Below are 23076 nucleotides of genomic sequence, written 5' to 3'. Positions count from 1 at the left end.
TTTCTAAAGTACTGGTGACAGTGCATGGCTTCTCTAAGGTCCCTGTGCTGGTGTAATCATGTTGGTTCCCAGATTAGATCTGGTCAACTTGAAAACCAAAAACATCAGGGGGGAAAGAAATGCAGCGTCTGACTAATCAAAAGAAACTAAGAGATTTCAGGGGGGAAGGCTTTTTTTTTTTTTTTTTTTTTTTTATTAAATACTTTCAAATATTTAACATAAGGTCATACAAATTCACTTGGGGTTGATTTGGTTTTAGGATTGCCAGCTCAAAAAACAGAACTCAAATGAAAAGCTGAAGGCAGTGCATGGAGTAATACATATGTACATACATACACACTAGCTGTATATACATACGTACATGCACTTACAAACCAACCCAATGCTCCCCACCACCAAGGGTATCTAATCTTGTGATGCTGCTGCTTTTGGAGATTTTTTCCTACAAAAGGTGCATTAATACAAGTCAGAAATCAACTATTATGACCATTTGCTTTGAAGAAGTGATGGGAAGTTCAAAATAAAAAGATTACTGAAGTGAAAGACTCAGTTTTTCTGCTAGCAGAGTCATGCCTGGAATTTTCTTCCCCAGATTCTAACATTCAGCCTTTGTCAGCTACTTTATTTACTTCATACCCATCTCAAGCCACTTTGACATTATTTACGGGAAACGTTCTTGAACACTTCTTGCATAAGAATTGTGCGGAAAAGTTCCCATCTTTGTTGAAAAAAAATACTGTTTAGTCTGTTTACTTCATGCATTTGCTTAACCTTTTTCAAAGCCAAGAGAGGAAAAATCTAGAAAAAAATCCATAAAAATTCTTTTAAGGTATAATTCAGAGAAATGCAAAACTTTACCTTCAGGATGAAAGTACATATTTTGCAAGTCTTTAGAGCCATTTCCATTAAGCTATGGAGCTCCCTGAAAGCGTTCAGAGAAAGGCTCAAGAAAAAACTTGAGCCTTTCTGCTTTTACTTAATCATAGTGATTTTGAATAAAAACTGATGAAGAGATTTTGTCTTGCTCAGCATCTTATTTTACCTCAAAATCCTTTTTTTTTTTTTTTTTTTTTTTACACCTCAAACAAAGTCAAATACATTTTTGTTATTTTATTTCTCATTTATTTTAATATATTGTGTAGGACCAGATCCTAAACCCTGATTGTAGCTCTTCATAATAAAGTGGCAAGACTGATTCTACCATTCCCACTCTGAATGCCCATGCCCATGAACAGCACTGGGCAGTGGTGAGGGACAGAAAACTGCAGAGCCAAACTTGCTTTCCCTTTATGCGACTGAGTCACGACCCAGCGTGCATGGACCTCCACAGGACAAACAAAATCCACAGGGAGAAGTCCAAACCAGCAGACAGCATATGTGTCAACACTCACAAGGCTGGTTCCTGACAAAATACCTCCTTAAATAAGTGACTTAACAAAACTCTCAATTTTATACAGAAAACAACGGGCATAAAATCTTGTAGAATAGTCAGCGTAGTGAGATCTACTGTGCAGTGCAGAGTGTGACTAACAGAGATGTCTGCACAGACTGCGAGGAAACAAAGTATAAATAAAATCGCTTGACTGAAAAAGAAAGACTTGAAAGCAAGAACTTTATATGGAGAAAGCCACTGTGATTTCCTACTTTATCTTAATATGCGAGCTTGTTAAAAATGGAGAAGTTAAATTATATCACTGACTCTCCTCCTATTGGGACAGGATTTTCCCCCTTCCCTAGTCTGAATACAACCTTGCTGAAAAAGGCAGTTTTATCTGCTTACAATCGATTAGCGTGCATGCTGGACATTTTAACTTAGATAAGCTAACTCAAATGTCTGACAGACCTGGCAAAAGATATGGCCATCAGCATACTCCCACAGATGTTCCACTGTAAAATGGACCAGAAACTAGAAGGTCTGTGAAGGAAGATTTGTAATTACAGAGGAGGGGAAGGAGAAAAAAAAAAGTAAAATATCAGTTTGTGATTATTACTGTATGTTCCAATCCCTCTAGATGAAACTAAAGAGAATGGAAGTCCCCTTACAATCCATTGTTTCCAAATAAATTTTCTGAACACTGAAGTAGATCACAAAGGAAATGCCCCAACAAACTACAGAAGATGTTAAAATCATACGATTTTCAGGAACACCTAAGTGTGTTTACAAATTCCATGCATATCCACTGGATTTCTTCAAAACAGAAAGCCATTGTGATGCAACACAGAAATTACTGGAGACCCAAGAAGCAGCATGTGGATGACAGCAGCAGTCCCAAAAGAAGTACACCACCTTAACAGCAGGCTTGGTAGGGAAAAAGGCATCTGCATCATGAATAATTAAGACCTTGGATTATGCTGCATTTTAATGAGAAACAAAACTAGTATGTTCTTTCATTTACCATGAAAAAACTTGTGACAAAGTACAACACCCAGCCTACTCAACAGCTCGGTAGTCAGAAGTATTCATCAAAATTTTAGAAACTTTGGAATTTGAAACTTTGGAAGCAAGATTTCCTACATCACAAAGGTGTGCCCACCCACTGATGTGAGACTGTTTTAAAAATATATGGAGAACATTACAGAAAATCTTCAGCTATCTGAAATGATACAGGGCACATTTCTCTCTCTCTCTCAAACTTCTCCACTAGTGATAAAGTTCCTATGGCAAATTCTTCCTGATGGTGTCTAAGTAATGAACTTTAATACATATTTTAGTAGCATAGATACAGAGCAAGTTTAAAAGTCAGATTCTGGTGGGAATGGATGGTGTTTAAAGAACTGTCCATCCATTGCCACACCTTCACCTCACACCTTTGAGGATCCATTCTCTGAGTCTTCAAAAAGCCGAAGGAAATATTGGAGCAGTATTTTTAACACATTCCCAGAGCTGACACTTATTAAGCCTGTGCATGTCTTGTATGTTTTTCAGGAGTGAGTAAATGAGACAGGTAAAACTAGTAAAGAGAGAAAAATCCCATTTCAAAATATGTTTTTAGCAGGTAAACTCAAGTGAAGTTACATGTTATACTACACTTAGATTGCTTCAAGACAATCTACGCATGCATACAAAAATTATCCAAAAATATTCTGAAGCATGCAAAGACACCAAAGACACAGAATGTGGGGGTTATACACAGCACTAAAGCTGTCTCAGCATATTTCAGCTGTCTTGCATGCATGTATCATTATACTGTTTTTAACTACTACCAGTATCTTTCCCTACTTGTTGCTCAATACCATTTCTATTGCTACTAAAGCATCATGGAGAAGGGGCCAGGAACTATGAAATAGGTTGTAACATCAGAAAATCTTGACCTGCCTGTTGGTATCTCCTCTGTTCAACTACGTGACACCCAGAGGATTTCCAGATGTTTCTTTTTTTTTTCTTTTCCTTTTCTTCAATCTGCAGATCCTCAGTTAATTCTCTCTAGAGAGTACCAAAAACGTGCTGTGAGAGAAACACAGTATCACAACTCTAAACTGCCACGAGCGGTGCACCACTCAATACATAGCCAACACAGCTCAAAGATATTTTGTCATCCATACTTAAGTGAAGAAGCAAATCCACAAAGCCTCTTAGAAGATCAGGTTGCCTGAAGTATTAATATTATATTTTACAGTCAGGAACATGAGACAATTTGGTGTGCAAGTGTTCTCTGAGGTACTGGGCAAGTAACCATGTCCACTATTACTCCTCTGATCTAGGCTGTAATTTCAGAATGAAGAAAAATGAAGTTTACTTCCCAGAACAGAAAGACCAAAACCGAGTTACTCAGCTTTGGTATTACAGATTGTATTGGTGAGGGAAACTTGAATACTGCCAAGAACACATCCACTTCAATTCTGCAAACTCTTCCAGTGCAAGATTCTTATTGGCATTATTAGGAACTGTTGTACTGAGATAGATACATTTAAATAAATAAATAATATGGTCTATTGATTTGTTGAAGTTGAAAGAAATCACATAATAGAAAAGGCTTGCACCAGAACTGCAGAAGCACAGTCCTATTTAGACTGTGGACAAGTGCAATCCTTGAAACCAAGGCCTAAGAAAACACAAATTTACAAGGCAGTGCTTCTCTTCCTTCAGGACTCGAGGTTAAGAACTTCAAGACTAGAATCATGAGAAGTTGGATTTGTAACTCTCCCATCACAGAAATAGGATACTAGAAGTACGCAATTTTTAAGGAACTTGGACTTCTCCATTTGGAATGTGCATTTAAATCTCTGAGATTAAAGGAGCCCCCTCAGAGACTCCGTGAACAAAACTGCAGGAACCCTACTGGAAGACAAATAGAGCTCATTCTTGTTCTAATAGGCATGCTCATAATAACAGGGCACTGCATTAAAATTGTTACAGATAAATGACACTATGCTTATTTTGAATGAATCAGGATGAAGAACTGAATTTCTAAATCCTAGCTCTCCAAATCCAGTCCAAAGCTTCTATGAGAACACACACCTCTACAGCCATAACATTCTAGACGTGCAAGAAAAAGCATAAATATGCGTACTTCAGTCTATATTTGCTGTGAGGATGACAGTGCAACAAGCACAAAGAGGGGGAGGAATGATGGCAATGGGATGGAAAGTCTCCTTTTTCAGCCATCTGATGGCTTCCCCTTGACATACTCACTGATACTGTTAAAAGTCTGGAAATACAAGAACCGTGCATTTCTAACAGTATCTCCAAGACAATTGTAACTGTATCTCCAAAACTGATTATAAACCTCTCCATTCTCCCTTATTTTACAGTCAGGCTAAATTCCAGTAAGCCAAAAGAATTACGAGCCTTCTGCATCTGTAGCCCGCTCGCTGAGACGGACCGGCACTGAAGTTGTGCTCTTTTTCCTACTTATGTTGCAGACTAAAAACATTCCATTTTCCACAACAACTTACTTTTTTCCTACTTATCCTGAGAATACCATAACAGTAGGTTGACACTTCAGAGACATGAAAAACACAACTGTGCTGAGGAACTAAGGCAAATGACAAAACCCAAGCAATTCTCCTCCCCCTTGCCCCAGCAGCCGTTTTAACATTTATCTGGAAACTACATCTTAAAAGTGGCATCTTGTAGGCATCAAGGCACTCCCCATCAGCTTGATCAGTGACATGCAAGCTCTGTCATGACTTGTGGGCTTTCACCTGCTTGGTTTCCAACGCCGCCACGCCAGGTGCAGCGTTAGGAGACCTGCGGTTCGCATGCTCCTGAGAACCAATTACATGCACTGGAAACTTTCTGCTCCACTCTGTGTTGTGCATCAGTTGCTTTAAAACCATTTAGAAGCCAGCAAATGTACATACACAGGTTTCTGTGGTCAGGACATCTGCACTTTCTCAACTGCTTCTAAGCAGAAAAAAAAAAAAGCCTATTAGTATAAAATTTGAAGAAAAATTGCCCACAGGAGGAATGGGCATTAGCCATGCTTCACTTCCCTCCTTTTTGTTGACATATGAAGCACTTTTTTTTCTCTTCCTTTCTTTCCAATTCACAGTGGGTCTAAAGAGGTGAATCAGTGCACAGAGCAAAAGAGAGAAAGAGAGGGGAAAAGAGAAAAAAAACCCACAACCCTCTTTTTCCAGGGTGGGTATGAAATATGAAGGCCCAACAATTGTCTGAGCTCAGTGCATTGGAATAACATTGGTTAAATTATGGATAGTTTTGAATAGTGTCACTTTTTTTTTTCTCTGCAGATGGTTGTTCACACAAGGAGTCTGGCCTGCATAATTGTATCACTAATAAGCAGTAAGGCAATTAGTTGTGTAAGTGTGCTATAATCATTCTAACAGAAGAGATGACGAAGAGACAAAAAAAAGGAGGGGGGAAAAAAATGTCTTTTCTCAATTCATCAACTGACAGCCATAATTAGATATATATAATTGAAAATTCCACAGTATTAGGCCAGCTTATACAAATGAATTTTCTTTGCTTCTCTTATGCATTTTTTTCTTTTTGCCTGAACATTCCCCCCAAGAAAAAGGCAGAAAATTTGTCATTCCAGGGGAGCGTATACTGTATGAACCACAGGCTGCTCATTCAGAGCAATGATGTCAGAATAACATCTTTTCCCCCCCACTAAGAAATAGACGGCTTTGAACTGAGCCTTTATTAGCTGTTTTCAGCCGTAGCAAATTAAAAAAAAAAAAAAAAAAAGGCAAAAAACCAAGACAACCTTGGATGATCTATATCAGTTTGCAGAACATGAAATGTAAAACTGTGAGAGGAGAGGTCACTTTTTTTTTTTTCTTTCCATTGACATGAAGACGGCTTGTTTTTGGTGCTGGGGGAAGAGTTCTGAGTTATAACAGAGCATTACATCATCAAGTATTATGGGAAGAAGGGGATTTCTTTTGAGCGAAGCCTGATTATCAAAGGCTATAATTAAATTTGGGCTAAAAATGCCCAAGTGCTTATGAGTTTGTGGAAACTATGCACAGAACAGCTTTCCACTGAATTAATCAGCTTGCAAGTTTTCATTATTCTGGAGCTTCTCTTTTTAAACTGTAAGCTCACAATCACAGCCTTTTTTTTTTTTTTTATCAGCAAACTCTCCTAAAAATTTAATTGGACAAACCTTAACTGATTTTTTTTTTCCCCTTAAAGAGAGAGAATGTTAAGGCTGGAGCTTGTTAATTAAGTTCTTTAAATGCCCCCAGCTGTGCAATAAATTTTTCAAAGCTACACAACTGCATATTTATTTCAACATTTGCTCCCTTGTTTTTCAGTTAAAATATTTTTGAAAAAAGAAAGAATAAACAACAATAACTGAAGATTTCAAAAGAAAATTCCTATACATAAGAATGATCCTGGCTGATGAAAATTGAAAGAACAGAAAATTGCAGCTGATTAGAATTTAACTGCATGTTACAAGATTGTTTTCAAGGACTGCACTTAATTAATTTCTTCTAAAATAACTTTTTTTTTTTTTTTTTTAAAGCACAGCCTCTGTGACAGATTTGTAGTAAGGTAAAGTACCCTGTGTAGTTGTTCCACAACAAAATCTAATATCATAGGAAAGTTTACTGAAACATTACACAGAAGCTTCCACAAATTCAAGGACCATATGCTTGACAAGATAAGTCAACATAGTTCTATTATCTCAAAAAATATCAGTGGCCAGGGTTCAGATCTGAAGGCGTCATAATAACAGTATGAAGAAGACATGAAAACATGCATTTTAAGATCAGGTCACCTAAACATATATAAATATTTTTTATAATTAATTAATTAGGCATATATGTCTCATTTCTCATGTTAGATGTACCAGAATATTCAACATCAAATTCTCCTCCATAAATATATATATATATTTAATTATATATAAATATAATGATTAAATATATACCTCGCAGGGAGAATTTATTGCCAGTAACTGTTAAGAGTATCATGACCAGTATCAGTAACAAATTTTTGGTACTTTTGGACAGCTCGGAAACCTTTTAAGTGAAGAAATAGCATAATATAAATAGCATAATATGATCAGAGACATTAAAAAATAGTATCTTGTCTGTCAGGTAGCAAACCACTAATGGTCTGACAGCAGATTGTCACGTCATCTCTGATGAAAGGAGTTGGCCCTGGAGAACCAGAGTTCTGAGATGGTTGCCACTGACCATTGCAGAGGGAAGTGAGCACTACAGCTGATCTATTAACTTGTTAAGGGTGATTAAGTTCTGCTTATGGGTTCTAACTTGTATGCAGTTCATGAACAGATATTACGCCTTCTCTAGGCTTGGCTGCAACACCCTAACAAAAAAACCGGTGTCTAAACTGATCTATTTTAAACACAGTCCCAGGAGATCTAGTGATGACAGTCCACCCTTCTGGGTGCAGGATGGTTCCTTGCTCCTTTTATATCCAGAGGAAAAAAAAAAAAAAAAAAAAAAAAAGAAAGTATTTTTATACGAGTGAAAACTCTGCCTATGGTTATCTGTCTCAGGGAGCACGCAAATGGGTACACTGATCCGAACTCACATGTCCTCCCAGCTCAAAGATCTTGGTTAATCAAGAGAGAGTGAGCTTTTGTCTTCCCCTCTTTGGCTTGTAGTCAAGGCCCAATCTAGACCAAATAGGTACTCAAGAGTTAACAGCTTTCATTCTGATATGCCAGAAGCCAAATAACACATTCCCACCATAGAGCAATGGGTTGCACAAAATACCCGGAATGAAACTGCTGACCATTTGATACCCCAATCAGTACTGTGTAGCTCTGCTTATGAATATTATTGAGATATAATAATTTATATCTGAATAATTTAAACTGCTCCAAATTTTATGGCTGGTTCCAATGCACTCTTACGGATGCTAGTGACCGTGTGAATAGACCTACCATTGTAAGGCTGTTTCCTGAGTCACAGTATCAGTCACATTCCAGAAAAGAAACAAATCCTCAGTTCAAATCCTTACTTATTTATTCATTATTTGAAGCTGTTCCTTCAGCCTCAATATGGCTCATAAGAAGATATAATTTTTCATTAGCAACAATACAATCAGATGTGCACAAAGGAATGAGACTTATTTTGGAAATGCCTTTCTGAAAAACGAAAAATAACTACTGCATTTTTCCTTTTGTTGCAGCAGCTGTCTCAGGTGTTCTCTCTCTTACAGATAATATAACTGATCAGATATTCTGAAAATATATACTTAAGAAGTTAAATGAATACGCATTCTACTGTATTATTTTTCTTAAAGAATTAAAGGTTTTATTTTATCTTAAAAGATTCTTGGCTGCATTTCCATGGCACACAATGACACATTTGGTTCTTTGTGTTTCTAACTAAGTAATGACATAGTTCCTCTAAACCATGAAAAATGTTGCATTTGACCAAACACGAAAGGATGAACTTCTGGGAAATGCTATTTACTGGATCTTGAATTAGACCCAGAACACTGGGACGAATCCTTTCTCTCCTGCAGCCCCCTGCCAAACCTGGCTATAGCTGCAGTGCCACTGCATTGTTTCCTCCTTATTCATTGGGTACAGTAGTATCAACACAAACTGTACTCAACTGCTGAAAGCTTGATTCTCAAACATATGGATATGTTGAAAATTAAATTGCAGGGTTTATTTGAATTTATAGACAGCTCAGTGAATGTATTTTTGAGATACAGTCTCCGTCAAGGAGATAGATGTCACCTGCCATGAAGAACATGATTGTATAATGTTAAAATGCCACATTCTCTTTGTAGGTAATTCTATTCAATCGCTTCTTGCAGAGATTTGGGTAATGAACAGTTGAACATCTGTGTTTTTTGTTTTTCTTTTTTTTCCCCTTTCCCCTTTTCTCAGAATCTTGCTTTGGATTTATATTTTGTTATTGAATATAAAAGTGTCCAGATTATTTTCTCAAACCCCCTTTTGCATTATATTACCATGATGTTTCTACCCTTTTATTAAGACTCCTAATATTCTAAACAAGAAAAGTGTTACAGGACAGAGCAAGAAAGATTCATGTGGAATTATTGAAAAGTGTGAGGCAAATTATTCTCTAGTATCAGTCAACACTGTGGGAACAGTTCAACAACCTTTCCATTAAAGAGCTGCATTATCTTGTTAGTTTAGATTTAAAGATTTTTATTTTTTACTTTTTCCTTTTACTCATCTGGACAACAGTAATTGCCATCCCATTGTACAATTTGTATCAAAATCATCTTCCTCAGATCTAACTTACTTTCTACAGAATGCCAGCTGGTCCAAAACGCTAGATTATATCATGAACAAATATAAGTAAAGAGCAGTAAGCAATTTAGGGCAAAAAACCTTTTCCCTGCTCTGGAAAATTTTCTACTGCTTTTTTGATCTGATTATTTAAATTTTTAAAACACTTACAAATTTATGCCATTTGCACACAGTCTGTAATCTTCAACTAACTATTATTCACTAGCTGGGATTTTATTTACTCAGGTCAACAACTCACAGATAGAAGACTTAACTAAATTCTACTCATCTCTGCCATAAATTAAAAATGTATCAAACTGAAAATACAACCAATGCAATCTTACTCATACCACAAGCAAAAACAAATAAATATACAAGAGATTAAGTTCACCCAAAACAAATACCAAGATGTCTGATGCCCCCATCTTCTTTCAAAAGGTACTCAAGTAAGATAAAAAAAAAAAAAAAAAAGTGAGAATAATTAAAAAGTATTGTCAAACTAGAGTCTAAGATTACTCTACTTGGTGTAGATCTCCAGATGGAAAGAGGAAACTGTTTGCAATACATTCCCAGCAGACTATTTTCCTTCATGATTTTTTTTCTTTGCAGGAAGGTCTAATAGAAGAAATCAAGTTTTTTTGAGAAGATCAGAGATAAAACAGCCCAAATCTTTGGCAAAGAAGACTGGAGTAAAAATGTGCTTATGAAGCTAAAGATTTGACTGTGTGAGCATATCTGAAGGCAAAACTATGTGTATAGGAACCCTGAAAATGGATTTTTAGAAATTATTATAAATATGTTTTTAAAGAGTGGAGCATCATCTCCCTGTCGTATTTCCTCAAAGGATTAATTATGTTTTGCCTAATAAATTGTGAAGGCTCATTCTGTTTCCAAATCATTTTTCTAAATCTCTGACAGTAAGTAGAGCATAGTATCACTAAAACACACCTCTTCTTTAAAAACAGAACGTCTGTAACAATCTATGATTTAAAAAGCTGAACTAAACAAACCAAACCTTTACAGGTGACAGTTACACCACATAGTGGAAGAGTAAGCACACAATTACCACAACCACATTATTTTTTTCTGCCAGTAGCTTTGGAGAAAGGAGGAGCATGAATTTTCTTTTGCATTGATCGTGAACTGCTACACTGGCTGCCATAAAGGGTACCTTTGGGTTTAGCTTCATCTAAATAAGCTGCCTACTACTTCCATCTCCTTCTGGTTTATTCACAAAGGAGAGATCTTTGCCATGGAGAGAAGATTTGGACCTTGCTTATCACAACAATGAAGAGGAAGAAATGAAGGTGTAGCTGTATTTTTGAGATGCAATTAAAAAGCAATTTCTGTCTTAAACTACACTAAAATATACTTTAGAGATGTCAAGTATTCAGTTTGAGTACTAAATAGTTGTGCAGTACGAAACTGCCCTTGTAACCTTAAATTGACTCTCTTGTTATAAGCATTCATTTCATAAGCACATACTATTTTTCTTCCAAAGGATTAGACTGAGGTAGCACAGGCAAGAGTCATGGCTCTTGCCCAGGTTCTGAATGCCTGATTTGGCAATGTAATGTTCCTTCTATATGAGTGTTCAGGTTGAAACTATTAAAAGTAGACAAAGCATTTCCCCTCTTCTCATGATTCACAGGCTCTGAAATTACTGTCAATCTCTAAAAACAATCCTAGCTTTTGGATGGTGACAGAGCTGCAAACTAATGGCAAAATGCTGAAGTGGTAAGTCTCTTACAAAGCTGGTATAATAAATATGCAAATGAACCTCTTTCTTACCTCTGCCACCCTCCTCTCATTCCTCAAACCTTGTCCAGAAATGAACAAAATCCAAAACAGTAGCAGGAGGAGACAAGCCAACTGTCAGAAGTGCAAGTAGGAATCAACTAAAATATGGAGAACAAACTTGTATAGTGGACAGTTTAAGACAGGAAATGCATAAAAAAAATAATCCTGATTGAAACACTTCACACACAAAGATTTCCAAGATTATGGTAAGGTGATTCTGGATCCAAAACAAAACATAACAATATCTCAAATATTGTACAAAAAATGTACATTTTTGGTACACTAATGTGCTAGCTGTGCTGACATCCACCAAAAGCAAGAAACTATACTGAAGCAGGAGGTCAGGCAGAGCCACCTCCAGAATGGCAAAAAATGGGCCAGGGAAACGTGATACAGGTAGGCACATGGGGGAACCTTCCACCCTACTGGTTATTTTTTACTAGCAAATCTCCTGAAAAGCACTGTGCTGTATCAAAGGCCTTGATGTTTTTAAAACAAAGAATTTATGGGCACTACAAGTGTAACCTACCTTCCTTTGTTCACTAAAATACATCATCATTTTGTGCCTTGTGGTAGCAAAAGTAATTTAGAGGATCCTGACAGAAATAATATATATATCATTAAATCTGTCCATTAATATACTCGTGGTATTATAAACACAGCGGTTTGTGGATGACAGAAACAAAAACCAACTCATTTGTTTGTGTCAGTATTAAAATGTAATACATTTTCTTTTCAGATTCAAGCCAAGTGAAGGGAGCCTTCTGCACAGAAAGTTCTCTCTAAAAACAAGGCAAAAGAAACCCAGAGATTTAAAAATGTAACCTTTGAACATCATTTCCAATTTGCTTCAGCTCTTACATGTATTGAGAGCAATGGCCTCAGCTCAGATTGAAGCTCAGGTTGCTCACAAACGAACAATACCAATTCTCATAAATAACGTTCCTATTTGCAAGAGAGTTATAAACTGTAATACCAATGCTTTTTGGAGCTTGGTCTGACATAATCAGACAAGGGAAATATTAACTTCTATTTGTTAAAAAGAAGACTTAGCTGATTCTAGTTCACTTAGATAGAAGTGAACACTGAGCTATGCAGAATCCATATAAACAATTCTCCAGTCCTCTGACCTGGAAAGCTTAATATTGTACAAAGGCCATATTAGTATCCATCTATCTATACCTCAAACACTAGTGTTTATTTACATATAGAAGGACAAGCATAAAGTTGCAGGAAAAAAAAAAAGAACTTAGCTACTAGACTGCTGACACAATTTTGCCAAGTGGGTGTGAATGAACCATCTCAAAAAAAAATTAAGGAACATCTCAAAATTTATGCACCTCCGCAGGACTTTACCTTGAAGATGACTAGCATCACCCAAATGGTTGATTACAGTAGGACATCCTATACAAAGCTACTACTGGTCTCCTGAGATGTAATACTGAAAGGCTATTTTTACTATGCAGATATTTTTAGTCTATCTTAACATATAATATCTAGAATACATAGCAACTGTAGCAGCAAAAACCTGTCAGGAAAGAAATCAAACTATATCATTCTAATATTAGTATTGTCATACCTGGAAAAAGACTTCCACTGCATTCACGTAGAAATCACTGGTAAAGTTTGTGTACTTCTAAAGACTTTCAGACTATAAATATATATATATATACATACACACTAAATCACAAATGTAGTAAGCCCAGCAATGTATTCTCCCTAAGAAGTCCACAGAAAGCAATAACATACCATGCCTGGCAACATCATTTAATTTCACAATGGCTATACAACTACTGCCTTTAATGTGGGAGCAGCCTTCCCCATTCTTCCATCTCCTTTATTTTATATCTTAAGGAATGTGACAGTCATAAATATCCCACGGGAAATTCCTAGTGTCTAAAAAATTGACTAGATATCTTCTTTGTATAGAGTTCTTATTTGTGAGCATTTGTCATCTAACAGAAGTACAGGTTACAGATCAAGAAGAAAAAGTATCAGTATTGTCTACGAAAGTGTGAAAATGGTAACTGTAGTGCCTGAGACCTCTTATTTATTTAATGAAAGATCAATAAGCAAGCTTACTTGTTTGATTGCCACAGTTCTATCTATGAAAAGGCATAGCTGCAGCTGAACTAATTACCATCTTTTAAACCAAACAACCACCACCAACAAAAAGCAGAATACAACTGTTTGATTCCGTATAATTCAGGAAAAAAAAAAAAAAGATGCATATTCTAATACAGTAAAAATACAACCTGGTCTTTTTTAAATATTCTAATGGTGGCACTGAACACTTGAATTATCAGTTCTGAAAATGAACCATCTTTTTATTATGCTTTACATCTCAGTTACTTTTCTCCTCACAAAGCTATATAAACCCAAATGATGTAAAAATAAATAAATAAATGTGAACCAACCTCTAAAAATAGTCAAGAACCTCAGGGTCAGATTTTCCAAATCATTCAACATTCAAAATACTGATATCTCCAGGTATTTTCAGTAAAAAACGAGAAAAAGGAAAACAGAACTATTTTCCAGATCAACATTCTTGCCTAGGTTTGGAACTATCTCCTACCAGGCATATTTTGCCTTCTGAAAAGCAATGAAGTTCATGAACAGCTGAGAATCATTTGAAATACTTAAGCATTTCAAATCATCTTATACTTGAAGCAGAGTGCACGAATGAACTCAAAATGAAGCAAGATGATTGACTTGGCCAACTGGTACTTCTATTTTGACTTACTGAGGGTTGCTTACCTATAAATCAAAGAGTAGCTATCAGTCAAGTGCACAGGTAAGCCTGTGCTTGGCTCCCGACACAATGCTAAGACACCCATTGTGTCCCTAACCCAGTATTTTGAACATCGGTCCCTGTTACGGTACTTTATTTAATTTGTTCAGTTTATTTCATTTGCTTCAGTTACCAGTTTGTTTTCCAGTGTCAAATATTGAATATTACGAATTTTATCTAATTTTCGATATGAGACCAAAATCTAGACATCAGAAATATCATGTCAGAGGTGAAGTGCCCATGCCAGCAAATCTTTGAGAGCAGGTGTACAGTTATCTTCTAATTAAATTCATTACAAGTAGTATCATCAAAAAGGAAGAGAAACGAGTACTAATGCAGGTGTTACGCCTTTACCAAGACTACTGGCAAAGCACAGTGATAACCGAGCCAAACCATTCAACACGTCAGGATTTGTGCTAAGATCTACTGAGCTTTTCTTGCTTCTGCACATTCTCCAGCACAGAAATTTGCATGGCTGAAGAGATTAATTCAAGCAGTAAGGAATCCCCCAGAAAATTCAGTAATTAATTGTTCAACAGGCACTTTTCTCCCTAAAACCACATTTTACCATTTAAATATATATATTTTTTTGTTTTAGAATTCAAACAGAAGCCCATTGCTAAAAAAGTTGGTAGTGTTCTCATTTATGCTAGTGAAGTAACAAATCCCAAATTTCTGCTGAGGCACCACATGCAGTTTAGCAGTGGCAATGGGACTTGAAAGTAGTGGTCAGCAGCAACAGTTCTGGAATACAGATACCAAAATAAGCAAGCTGATGTAACCTGGCACAGACTAGCTGAAAACTGCCCAAGATCTTGTTTCCCTGAAACAGTGTCACTAGCGGGGATCTGACTAGAGGATGACACTAGTCACAAACAGTGTTGGTCAAAGTATCCCAAATGCTGCTTCGAAGAGCGCCATAGAAGCAGAATTGTATCATGGTTCCCATTTCTATTGTTCGTGCATGAATGCATGTACTGAACTGCAAGGATGCTTCCTGGATTGCAGGAGCCAGGCCATGTTCTTTTTTGCCTGATTCAAAGCAGAGATTTTCATTTCAGGTCACCTTACCTCAACAAGCATGGAAGAGGCATGAACACAGACCTCCTACATTCTCAGGCAATTCCTAAATTATTCTACATCAAAAAGTGTTAAGATATTTTCTTTATTTATCCTGTGCTTCATGAATACTTTGTCGAAACATATGTAATTTAACAGAAGGACATCCGCTACTTTGACATTCTAGCAAGATTGTTTTTTCTAGGTGTAATCATAAGTCTTAATCACATTTATATTCCAATATGTTTAGGGGAAACAAAGGTGTTTGAGAGTTATCATGGTAATCTACAATGAGCATAAAGTAAACTTTTAGAAGTTTATCTTCTTAATTCTCCTTCTGTAACATCTGTACACCGCTCAATTACTTACATTCAAATCTGGCTTTTTGTAAGTAAATCAAAGGAAAACACTACGAAACTGAATTAAAAATATCTTTGGAACAACACAGAACATTGCACCTAGTCTGCTGTTTTTTGAATTCGTCACCCTCTGGTAGTACTAAATTATTTTGCTGTAGTATGATAAACTGCAGACAAAGTTTCCTTACTTGTGTGGTACTGAAAACTGTCTGAAATACTCTTCTAGTTCTAATATTGATTATTTTTTATTTAGTCTTACATTTAGGAAGTTAAAACCAACAAGAAGATTAAAACCAAAAACTCATTTGGATTAGCTGGATTTTCAGACTTCTGCCCAGGTGCTCATGAAAGCCCTACCTGAACAACAATAGCCCTCTAGCAAGTATATGAAAAACTCCCAAACACATTTACAGTAATCCTAATTAATATCTTGAAACTGGTATGCTCAGTAAATACCGATTAGCTTTATCTGTCGAGCGTTAGCAAGATTTCAATTCACAAATACTGCCTTGCAAATACCTGGTTTTCCAAAGAAAAAAACAAATTAATTTCTTATTTTCACACCATTGACTCTTCCCACAATAGAGCAAGATCTCCCGGCAAGGGAGAAGTCTGTGTAACGCTATTTCTGTTCTCCTACTTCTACATGCATCTTCTTCCCCTGCCTCTACTTCTAGGGATCAGCTATCAAAAGAAGCAACTCAGCAAAAATTTAGATCAGGCAAAAGAGAAGAGGCAGAATGGATGTGCATGGGGCTGAGCCAGCACTTGAGGGCCAGTCAACTTTGCTCTGAAGAAACTTACCTCACTTCACATATCCTCTAACAACAGAGCTGTAAAAGACTTGATTACACAACACCCATATCTCGAATTATTGTATTGTATGGCTTATTACTGCAGGCCTCCCAGAGAAGTCAGCTTGCCATAATTAGAGTGGTCTATCTGGAAACCTGACTCCCATTTCTATTAGCTTATAAACAAAGGATTGATGTTACTTAGGAATAACTGTATAGTGAGCAGTTTCTCTTTTTTGAACTCAGATTAGGTTTCAGACTGTATTCTTTACTATGCTTATATAAATATGTGTATACACATATGCGTACACACATGTGATCCATAATATTTATAGTCACACCAAGAAAGGTTGACCTTTAAACTGACTTCTGCAGTTATTTTGTCATTTTATCAAAAGAACGTAACTGAAATTCTGTTCTCAATGCAACGTAACATACTCCAGCACAGTTTTGTTATGAGGCATCTTGATCTTTTCACTGTGTCTCGTTTAGGAAGTAAAAAATCCTTTTCTCTATCCTCCCCACCCCCTCGCCAAAGGGAGATTTTTTTCCCCTTGTGATCAATTTCATGCCATTTTCTCTAAACAGAGATATAAAATTGTTAAACATTTTAAGCATACTATGTCTTCGTAATTCAATCTTTTGGATTTGCTTGGTGTCCCAAAGTGTTCTGAGTTCAAACAGCAGAAGGAAACTGCAGCGCTGGTCAGTCCCCTCTTAAATCTTCTTATGGATTTCATTTGCTGTGTGGCCTGAGAGAGGTCAAAAGGTTTTGGCACAGAAGTAGAATTTGAGAAATAATCACCTTATAGACCTACTAAATCAATCATAATTAATGCACTTGCCTAGTTCTGTCAGAGAATTGCTGCTAGAGGGCAAAATAAAGAGGCCCCTTCTAATACAATTTGAAAAGAGATCAGATCTGTCATTTCATGTAATAATTGAGCCAAATGAGAAAAGAGAAGGGTCAGAGTTCATTCAGTGACCTTATGTAAACCCAATAATACATAATTCATTTTCATTTTATGGAATTTATAAGATGCTGTAAACTGTCAGAATACAGACTCATCTGCTTTAGCTTCCACCAAAATCCTCCTGCTCATCATGCAACATACACTGAACTGCCAAAACTTTTACATGGTATATTCTGGCAGAATAATCCAAAAGTCTTCAACAGGGACTGGTATTTAATTCATTCTTCCAAGCATGTGAAGTTAATAACTGAATAATCACTTGCAGCTCTTTCTGAATGATATAAAACCTGTAATTTATTTACTGAGTGTTACAAATACAGTTAAAACATGTTTTCATGCAAAATGGTTTGTTTTCTTTTTTATTATTGTTATAGAAGATTTTTTTTTTTTTTTTTGAGCATAGGATATAAATATATATGCCCTCAGAACGGAATACCTCATTCCATCCCAAGTCTCAGTCAGCCATATTCAGAAAGCATTTCAGTTATTAATTAAAAACTGAATGTAATCTGAGGACATATTTAGTAAATATGTCTGAAGAAGCCAGGTTGTTTTGCTTATTTTTTCTCACACTTTTTTTTTTTTAATTTAATGCTTAATTCTAGTTGAAAATATCAAAAGCATTAACTTTCCAGCATGCCTTTCCTTTTTTCCCTTTTTAGTTTCTCTGCTGAGCTACGTTCTTTAATCAATCAATCATGCTGCCACTACCAAGTCAGAGCTCTATCTGAGTAATAAAGCTGAATTGATGGTTTATGAGTTATTCCTCATTGCTTTGTCTCCTTTAATGTCAATACAACCAACATGTACCAAAGCATCCGGGCATTCCTGACAGAATTTCCTAAGGCAAGGCTAGGCTTCTGGGGAGAAGACTTTTATTATTGAACCAGTCAACACTTAATTGGGGAGAAAAAGCAGCAGGGAAACTTGGTCTAATTCTTAAGCTGGAAACAGAAGCAGCAAACTTTGAAAGAAAATAAAAGCCAAGAGTAAGTAGATATCTAAGTAGATATGTTAATCATAACAAAATATGTTACTGTACAACACAAAACTTGGCTTAGCAATGTCCTTGAATCAGCATGGTCACGACAACAGTAAGATTACAAAAAAAAAAATTTACAACACTTCTGATACTAGGTTTATTTAGAGATTTTTTTTTTTTTAATGCTGTTTTTACACCATTTGTGAAATACCCAGGACTGCAGATAGGATTCAATGCTAAATAACTGGGCCAAGATATTATTACTGTAGACTGTATTCTCCATTACAAATCCTGCTGAACAGAAGCTTTATGGAAATACAGTACAGTTTGCCTGGTGGTTCAGTAGCTGGACACACTTAAGCTTCAAACAACCCACATCGACCTGCTTTGTACAGGTTACAAGCTACCGTGAAGGACAAGAGATGATTCTACTTGACATAATGTGTTTCTATGCTAATTATTACCTAGATCCAGCAGAAGGTTGGGTTGGAAAGCACTAGGCAGAACTCATGCCACGTTCAGGACAATCATACAGTGCCCTGACAGGTTCCCAGCTTATTCAGCCAGTGTAATTTAGAAGGGTCTTAAATTATGACAGTCTATTTTGGTATCTGGCCAGTCAGCGTAAGGGGAGCACAAATTTGTCTCCATTCTTTCCTCTTCTCAGCTCTACCAGGCTAAAGACTGAGCCTTTTTGCCTCTATAATACAACTTCACAGAGATCACTTTACTTTAACAATTAAGAAAAATAAAATTCCATACCAAAACTAACCATAACATATGGTGTCAGGTTTCTAGTTAAACGGGCAATACGTGAATCAGCGACTTAACAGCGGTACTGGTAGCCCTTCAGAAAGGGCTTTACAAAGGAACGTATTCTCTAATATTTGTGGAGAGGAAAACAAAGGCACAGAAATAACAGGTTATTTTCCACAAAACACTGGAATTGAAACCAAAACTTGTGTTCTTTATCTTGTACCTTATCAGTAATATTCCCCTTGAAAATTTGACCTAATATAACAAGCCATAGATGATACATTACTTGCTATTTAATGGTAAAAGTCAATTTATATACATAAAAACTGCAAGAAACATGTACGTCACTCTCAAGTTACCCCTTATCTATTTACCCTTTTTTAGTTTGAAATGACAACATCCTTGTATTTGTCATATTGTTTAAATCTGACCTCTGATCCTCAGGGTCATTGCACTCCCTGAGGTCATCTGTCCATCTGATTAACACATTCCATAATTTTGGAGCTGGCCAGTTTAGTGGCCTATCCCATTAATCATGGCAGGGGCGCTAGAAGCAGCATGAAAAAAAAAACACTAAGGTTATCAAATCTGCACAGGAGATTAGGAAGTTAGATAAGCCCACGAAGTTCAACAAACAAAAAGTACATGGACAAACCAAAAGGCATTCAAGGCCTGAAACCTGACACAAGCAAAGCAACATGAGAAAAACAAACACATCAGCAACTTTTCCTCCCGCTCCTTTCTCTCATACCAGATTTCACGGAGCTCTGATATTTCCTCTTGTAGGTAATATGCCTTCTAGGTCGCAGGACAGTGTGAAATGATTAGCACTTTCAACACTTTGCAAATGTACAGTACGATACGGAGCTAAGGTATTACAAGTCAGAAGAGCGGGGTCACGGGCCCAGGATGTCACCTGCAGAATGGCACCAAGATGCCAGGAGCACAGCGGAGCCAGCAAGGAAATGCTCATGACTGTTGAAACAGCTGGCGAGTTTGTTGAGAAGGGGAAAAAAAAATATGCATTTCCCATGATGGGCTTTTTTTGTATCGTCTGCTATGCAGTAAAATAAAAATAATCATCTAGGCAAAAAATAAATTAGAAACAGCCCTATGTAATGGGACATTATGCTGAGAATAGATAATGCTTTGGTTCTTATCATTTAGAAAAGTTGCTGTAACATTTCCAACTCTTTGCCTACCTTTCCTCCATGTACTTTTTAGATGGCAAGAAGAGGGACCTACTTACTGTTTGCTCTCAGTTGCTAACAACATGAGATTTTCCTTGATTTCTTGAATAAGCAGTGACTAAGTTTGAAAAGAGACTTTGGCAACAGTCTCACACGGTTGGTCTTTGCGTTTATTCATCTGGTATCTAAATGAAATTCCCATCTGAATGACAGCTCCTAGCACAGCCAGGTTCAATCTTTTAATTTAATTTTTTATTTATTTTTTTTAATTAAGCACTCATTTTATTGAAATGTAATTATTTCTCATCAGGAATTCTATTCCCAATCAAAATAATTATTTTTTTTTAATTTCCCATTAAATGAATTTTCAAAAATATCTGTTTTTATAATCAATTATATCCTGATGTTCTCTTTCAGAAAGCACTAATCGGTACTTTCATTTTATATATTTATCATTACTTTTCTGATATATATCTTAGTAGTTATTATTAGTATTATGTTACTATTATCATGTTAATATTATAATATTATTGAATCCTGTTATTGGCACATTATATCTGGATATGTCATTTGACATGCATTAAAATATATTATGTAATATTAGAAATTCATAATACTAATGCTAGTGATATTTACAGTATAACAATAAAGAGATTACAATTTGTTAGCTGAATCTATTTTGAAAATGTAGCACCAATTGAACTAACAACATTTTTATATCAAAAACCCCTTTTTGTCTGTCACAGTGAAATGATTTCTCATCTTCATGTACATTATGCACTGTAACTGGCTTGTTTTGAAATTTAAAACCCAATATAGTAACAAGAAAAGTTTTCATAGTCTAAGGAACCATTTACCAAAATAAAATATCTAGATTTTGTCTTATTCATTTCAAGGGTATAAAATTAATATATTTTCTGAAGAAAGTTTGTGGAAACAGCTTTTCCTAGCAGGAAATTATAGTTTTGAGATTTCACTAGCTTTAGTTACTACGACGACAGAAATAAGTATGGGATGCATTTTCCAAACAAAACATCTCTATTTCCATGGAAAAGTATTGTTTTTGTTACCTCACTGATCTTTGAATTTTACAAAATTTTAAAACATTATAATTTTATAAAATGCTGTTTAATTTCTTGTAAAAAGCTTTTTGAAAGTGACATTTTATAGAAATCGAATTAGAAGTGTAACTTACCACTACTAGTTCAATAAGTGCTCTCAAAATTAATAGAAAGTAAAAATAACCATGAAAAAGTAAAGTAATTTCTGCAAAACAGCTTGTCCAACTAACACCCAGGACAAGATCTCTTGCTCACAACATTCTGCCAAGTCCAGTCATACACAGTTATTATAATTTTCAAAGAATAAAAATCAGTCAAGATGTGCAGGAATGAAATTGCTTGCCCACAGCTGTGTAAGAATCAACATGACTGTTTTTGGCACTGGCTTCTTCAAGCAAAAGATGCTGCACCCGAGTTAACAGCATCAGCAGTTATCTGACAGACCTAACACAGCCCTTTCCCCGTGCTGTAAATCTGCCCTAAGTGAGCAAGCGACAGGCAGGACAGCAAGGTCCCAGAGTAATGTTTTCAACCGAAAGACAGCTAACAGATTTAAAAGAAAAAGAAAAAAGCTCAGACTTCCAACAATTCAAAACCCAAAGCCAGAACTGTAGTTACTCATCTTTTTGTTGCTATTTAGCAAATGTGCAAGTCTCACCTGCAGAGACTTTCCCTACCTCTTAAGCCATTCGGACATTAAGGGAAAGACCTAAATTTGTGTCCTTATTGTGGAGCATATACTCGTTTGCACTTAAAAAATATGATTGGTGTGTGAAAGCAGCCACATCAGATCAGCTGGAAGTCCTGCAGGAAAAACTGTTCCTTCTAATTTCTTCATCACTTCATGTTACTGTGCTTCAAAACATGCTAGTACATTCACCAGAGCTTGTCTGCAACACATCCCCCCCGTCCGTGGCTAAACATTTAATTGAAGTTTACAAAGAGGTTTAGGACCTGGCTCACATGACAGACAAGAGAGACAGAAACCACTGCAGATATAAGCAAGAGCAAATAATTCCATTTCTCTTATAGGATTAGGAGGAGACTTAAGCTGCTTGAAAGCATGCTTGCAAACTTTATCTGACATGGGAGGAGGAGGCAGCTACCAGTGAGATTGTTTAGAATATCCTTCTGCCTGGTCTGCAAGACCTTCTTTGCTTCCCCTGTGCCTAACCAAGCCAGATACTGCTGCCTTCCCAAAAACACTTTTCCCTGCTTGCAGCTGAGTGCAAGATGTAAAATAAAAACAAATTAATCCCAACCTCTCTGTCCATCTAATGGCAGCCTGAGGTACTAAATCACAGAATGGCTGGAAACAAGCAGGATCCATATCTGAGGTGCAAGGCAAAGCCCAGTGTGAAGAGCCTTTACTCTCCTATCTGAGCAGGTAAGACAAAGACGCAGTCCACGCCTACATGAACATCTGTGTGCATGGAAAATCCTTCAGTGGTCAGACATTTCTAGGATCAGACAAATCGTCAGTGCAGACTTGACTGCCAGGATTTCAAGTAGCTCACTTTATTCCTGGCACTGCCTGCTGTGCTGCTTTCTAATAACTCGGATGGAGGTTGGGACTCCAGTGGAAGGGCACGAGCCACTTAGCCAGACGCACAGATTTCCTGCTGCTGTTGTCTACATGAAATATACAATC

The 23076-nt window shown here is 36.5% G+C and overlaps 1 long non-coding RNA gene across 1 annotated transcript; it reads left to right on the top strand.

The window, feature by feature from the left end:
* The first annotated feature begins 925 nt into the window (after positions 1-925).
* On the top strand, positions 926-10523 carry LOC121076789. The gene is made up of 4 exons (XR_005823710.1): positions 926-2303; positions 5695-5763; positions 6939-6967; positions 10269-10523. It is a non-coding gene; the product is annotated as an uncharacterized LOC121076789 (long non-coding RNA).
* The last annotated feature ends 12553 nt before the right edge of the window (positions 10524-23076 follow it).

This window comes from Cygnus olor, chromosome 12 (genome assembly GCF_009769625.2).
Source record: "Cygnus olor isolate bCygOlo1 chromosome 12, bCygOlo1.pri.v2, whole genome shotgun sequence".
Lineage (NCBI taxonomy): Eukaryota > Metazoa > Chordata > Aves > Anseriformes > Anatidae > Cygnus > Cygnus olor.
The sequence above is the reverse complement of the archived record's forward strand: the minus strand, read 5'-3'. Positions and strand labels throughout refer to the sequence as shown.